Genomic DNA, 6,237 nt, shown 5'->3' with positions numbered 1-6,237 from the left:
AAGAAAGCTGGAATTGGCACAAGAAACTCTCTCATTTAAACTTCAACAAGATAAATGAACTGATCAAGAAAGATCTTGTGAGAGGACTGCCAAAATCAGTGTTTGTTCCTGATGGTCTTTGTGACTCATGTCAGAAGGCTAAACAAAGAAAATCTTCGTTCAAGAGCAAGACTGAATCATCAATTCTTGAGCCTTACTATCTACTTCATGTTGATCTATTTGGTCCAGTGAATGTCATGTCTATTGCAAAGAAGAAATATGCGTTGGTCATAGTAGATGAGTTCACCAGATACACATGGGTGTATTTCTTGCACACAAAAAGTGAAACTGCATCTATCCTGATTGATCATGTCAAACATCTGGATAAATTGATCAAAGATTCTGTGAAAATTTTGAGGAGTGATAATGGCACTGAATTCAAGAATTTGATAATGGAAGAGTTCTGCAAATATCATGGAATAAAGCAGGAATTTTCTGCTCCTGGAACTCCACAGCAAAATGGAGTTGTTGAAAGGAAGAATAGAACTCTAATTGAAGCTGCACGAACAATGCTTGAAGAAGCAAAGCTTCCAACCTATTTCTGGGCTGAAGCTGTGCAGACTGCTTGTTTTACTCAAAATGCAACACTCATTAACAAGCATGGAAAAACACCATATGAGATGATGAAGAACAAGAAGCCAAATCTCAAATACTTTCATGTATTTGGATGTAAGTGTTTTGTTCTCAAGACTCATCCTGAACAGCTATCCAAGTTTGATCTAAAAGCTGATGAGGGAATCTTTGTAGGATATCCACTTTCTACAAAAGCCTTCAGAGTCTATAATTTGAGAACAAAAGTGGTCATGGAATCTATCAATGTCTCTTTTGATGACAAGAAGATCACTGGACTTGAAGATTGCATTGATCATAATAAGCTGAGATTTGAAAATGAAGATTCATATTCTGATACCTCAAGTCCTGACAGTCTAAGTCCTGATACTGTAAATTCTGATGGATTAAACTCTGATGTTATTGAAACTGTGGTGACTACGTCAAAGGAAGATGCACCACTGCAGGGGGAGCATACTCAAGATTTTATCACATCTCAAGAAGCATCAGAACATACATCTGGCTCGTCAAATTCTGATTCGTCAAGTTCTGATAAGCCAAGTACTGACAGTGCTGAAAATCTAAATACTGAAGGATCCAACTCAGAGAGCATAGTTTCAGGGGGAGCATCAGAAAATGAAATCGAAGACAGCATGAATTATGGGGGAGCATCCAGTTCTAGAGAAAATCTTCCATCTGCAAGGAAGTGGACAAAATCACATACACCTGATTTAATAATTGGAAATCCTGAGGCAGGTGTCAGAACTAGAACAGGTACTTCGAATGAATGTCTTTACAATTCTTTTCTCTCTCAGACTGAGCCAAAGAAAGTGGAAGAAGCTCTTCAAGATGCTGATTGGGTGCAAGCAATGCAGGAAGAGTTGAATGAATTTGAAAGAAACAAAGTCTGGACCTTAGTGCCAAGACCCAAGAATAGATCGGTTGTTGGTACAAAGTGGGTATTCAGAAACAAAACTGACAGTGATGGCATAATTGTAAGGAACAAGGCAAGGCTGGTTGCAAAAGGATATTCTCAACAGGAGGGAATTGACTATGATGAAACATTTGCTCCAGTTGCTAGGTTAGAAGCCATAAGGATATTCATGGCTTATGCTGCTCACAAAAAGTTTACTGTCTTTCAAATGGATGTGAAAAGTGCTTTTCTCAATGGAGAATTGGAAGAGGAAGTATATGTTGAACAACCTCCAGGCTTTGTAGATTCCAAACATCCAGATTATGTCTACAGGCTTGATAAAGCACTTTATGGACTTAAGCAAGCTCCTAGAGCATGGTATGAGACTTTAGCTCAGTTTCTTCTGGAAAGTGGATTCAACAGAGGAACTATTGACAAAACATTGTTCTATCTCAACCATGGCAAGGACTTACTTTTGATCCAGATTTATGTTGATGATATCATTTTTGGGTCTCCAAATGACAAACTTTGCAAAAAGTTTGCCAATCTAATGCAGTCAAGATATCAGATGAGTATGATGGGAGAACTTAGTTATTTTCTGGGCCTTCAAGTCAAGCAGAGTGAAGAAGGAACTTTTATTTGTCAATCTAAGTACACCAGAAACTTGCTGAAAAAATTTGGAATGCAAGACTGTTCAAGTGCATCCACTCCCATGGCCACTGCAACAAAACTGGATAAGGATACTGGTAATTCAGTAGATATTACTGATTACAGAGGTATGATTGGCTCACTTCTCTATCTAACTGCTAGTAGACCAGATATCATGTTTGCTACCTGTCTTTGTGCAAGATTTCAAGCAGATCCAAGAGAACCTCACTTAACAGCTGTAAAAAGAATCTTTAAGTATCTTAAAGGAACAGCTGATCTAGGATTATGGTATCCTAGAGAATCAGATTTTAAATTAATAGGTTACTCAGATGCAGATTTTGCAGGTTGCAAAATTGACAGGAAAAGCACAAGTGGAAGCTGCCAATTTCTTGGAGGCAGATTGGTTTCTTGGTATAGCAAGAAACAAAAGTCAATTTCCACATCAACTGCAGAAGCAGAGTATATTGCTGCAGGAAGCTGCTGTGCACAGATTCTCTGGATGAAGAATCAGTTACTGGATTATGGGTTAACATATTTCAAAATCCCTATTTACTGTGATAATCAAAGTGCTATTGCTATGACAGGTAATCCAGTTCAACACTCTATGACAAAGCACATCAGCATCAGGTACCATTTCATCAGGGAACATGTGGATGAAGGTACAGTGGAATTGCATTTTGTTCCCACAGATCAACAAGTAGCAGATATCTTCACAAAACCACTGTGTGAAGCTACCTTTTCAAAATTGGTAAATGAACTTGGAATGATTTCAGGTTCTTTCTCTAAATCTGCTTAAACTTGTTCTATGTTATCAGACTTTATGATCAGTATTTACAGAATTAATCTCTTTGTATATTCTGTGCATTAATTGATAAATGTCTTCAAGTACTGACTGTTGTCTGATATATGTGTCTAAACTCTGATAAGTGATATGTCTGTTTCAGTAACTCTTCTATCCTATGAGGATAACTGTGCTAGATACTGACCTACTAGTCTTCAATAAACAAATGATCCCATGAAAGAAGTAGTTATTTCTGTGGAAATCTTATGACACAAGCAAATTCTGATAACTGAGCTTAGTTAAGTTTACTTTGTATATCTTATTACTAAGTCACAAATTAGAATAATGCTACTCATCTGTTTAAGTTCTGATTCTAGTAAAACTGCTGAATGTACTAAGTGCTGATAAACCTCACTTATCAAAAGAAGAAGAACAATAATCAAAGAATAATATCAGGTACTCCTTTGAGATCTAGAGTAAAAATGTGAAAGGGACGACCCAAGTGCATTGCTGGTATTAAGTAAATATGCATTAGAAAAGCAAAATATTTTCTTGGTGACTTTTCACACTCTATGATTACTGGAGAAATACTCTGATAATAGCATAAATTCTAATAAACAGTCGTGACTCACTTACACTGAGAAGCCTCTGTAAAATAGAATTTCAAAAGATGCATAAAATTAGCACAAAAACAGTAGAGGTGAACTCATGCATGAACTCATTTATCAGTAGGTTTCAGGATAATGACAGATCTTTAGCAAAATTTTAATTATGACTTATTTCTAAGATGTACTGAAGTAGATCAGACTTTACTCTTTGTCTGTTATTTAGCTTAATGCACACACACATCACTCCATATGAATGATGAAATTTCTGTGGTGGTCTATGTTATTTTAGATAAACAGTCATTGTGTCACTTCTGCACAAATTCTGAGGACAAGTTCTAGTTACACGTTCTGATGATTAATTTCTGACGTTCATAACTAAGAACTTGTATGAGTATTTACTAAGATAGATATTCCTTGTTCGAGTTAAGACATTATGTTCTGATGACTGTTAAGTTCTGATATAGGTCTAAGTTCTGATTTTTCAGTCTAACCCTTTACTTAACTTATCTGTGAAGTAAAATTTGGTAACAGTCTCAGATTAATTTCGAAATGTTGAAGTGGAAGATTAATAGTCTATGGTTAAAACATAATGGCACTCGTTCTTGAACAGTTCACTCTTGTTCCATGTGCACATTCCTTTTCCAATGACTGTTATTCTTTTTCAAAGTCTAGGGAGACGAGGTAGATTTAATTCTACCTGTCTGCATTCAATATCTTCGCGTCTCCTGGCATTCTCTTGCCTATATCATCAGCCACTTCACTTTAGCCCTTTCATCAATTTTTCTCACAATCTTAACTTCATATTCTTTTTCAAAACCATCATGGTTCGATACAACATGTTTTTGAATTACCAAAATTTTCATATGGAGCTAAGCTGCGCCGACTGGCAGCAGGAGTGGCATGTAACTGCCATTCCTGAAGAGATATGGGGCTCTGTCCCACAGGCGGTGCTGAACCAACTTCTGTTCTTCGAGATGGACTACCAGCTTCATCTTGATCGATTGGAGGCGGAACGGCGGGAAGCTATCCGTCAGCAAGAGCGAATCATTCGACTCGCCATCTTGTTTGTCGAAGATAGGAAGAGGAAGATGACTTAATCTCGTCTTCTTCCTGTTCTTCTTCATCCTCAGCTTTGTCAGGCTTCTTAGCTAGGACTAAAGCTGTTGACGTTAGGATTAGAAGCTTAGGGAAAATCTTGTATTGATGTAATTTCTATTTCATTTATGTATTGACTTGATATATTAATGAAAACTGTTTTTACTTCAAGATTTTGTCTCTGAGTTATTTTATCTTGTGTTGTTAAATCCTGCTTGATATTCTGATGACCATTTAAATTTTGTCTTAAGTTCTGATTTAAGTTCTGATTCTTTGTCAGCACTTATTCATCGAAATTATCTCGGTCATTTTTAACATGATTCATTTTCAGAATATTAATGTTGCAGTGCAAAATAACCAATCAGTGATAACGGGTTAAAATTTGAATTGTTTCCATTGATAAATGGAACAGTTTTTCCTTGAAACTCGGCAAATGGGTAAGTATTGATTACTGTTTTCTCGAGCCCAGTAACTATCCGTTATTACTGCATGTCTGACAGGTGTCCAACGGTAATATTTCTTTTGTATAAGTACAGCAGAGAGAAGATTTCTTTAATCTTTTTAATTTCTTCATCTTCTATCTCTCTTCTTACTTTTACTCTCCTTCACTTTACTATTTCCGTTGTTTTCATACAGATATTATCTCAAACACCTAACAGGCATACTTGAATTTCAATATTTTTCACATGGCACCAAAGGATTTAATCATTGATGGAGCAAAGTTTGTTCCAAACAACTATGCTGCAATTCTTGATCATGCTGACGCTCCATCTGAATTGCATTTTGTGCAAGATCTTCTTGCACATAGTGAGGTTGGGTACGCCTTAACTCAGCCTGAATTATTTTCAAGTCAACAAGTTCTGCGGTTCTGGAGGACTGGAATTTTTGATGATGGTGGTAAACGAGGAACTCCCAGTATTATCTTCCAAGTGGGTGATTCTTCCTATGTAGTCACTCCTGGTACAGTACGAAGAGCATTACATCTTCCAGAAGATTGTACCTTCTCTATACCAGAGGAATCAGAACTTCGGGGGTTAATGACTGATTTGGGATATGAACAGAGTCTGACGAAACTTGGACAGTTGAAACGGGCTCATATCAGAAGAGAATGGAGTTTCTTCTTCGATTGCATCACCAAGGCTTTTGGGAACAAATGTTCTAATTATGATGCTATCCCAATTCTGAGTCAGCACATCGGGTATGCTATTATCCATCAAACTCATTTTGATTTTGCAACTGGAATAATTGGTTTTATTGGGGATAGGATGACAGAGGATCGAGATGTTGTTTATTTTGCTAGATTCTGTCAACTTATTTATACGTATTGTACTGCTGAACCCCAGTTAGTCAGCACTCAAACCCACCTTTTAAGGTTGCAAAAAGGTACTTTAACGACCTGATAAATGCTGACACAAAGAAATCAATGGTGAGACAATTACAGATTCCTCAGTCTGTGAAACAGATTCTGGTAAATGCTGATCCAGCTACTTACAAATCTGTTTACTCAAATGTTCAACCAACTCACCATAACCAAAATCCATCAACCTCAGTCCCTACCTCTCATTCTACTCAACCTACCCTCAGAACTTATCTCAAATCATATC

The sequence above is a fragment of the Apium graveolens genome, chromosome 5 (genome assembly GCF_009905375.1).
Source record: "Apium graveolens cultivar Ventura chromosome 5, ASM990537v1, whole genome shotgun sequence".
NCBI lineage: Eukaryota > Viridiplantae > Streptophyta > Magnoliopsida > Apiales > Apiaceae > Apium > Apium graveolens.
The sequence above is the reverse complement of the archived record's forward strand: the minus strand, read 5'-3'. Positions refer to the sequence as shown.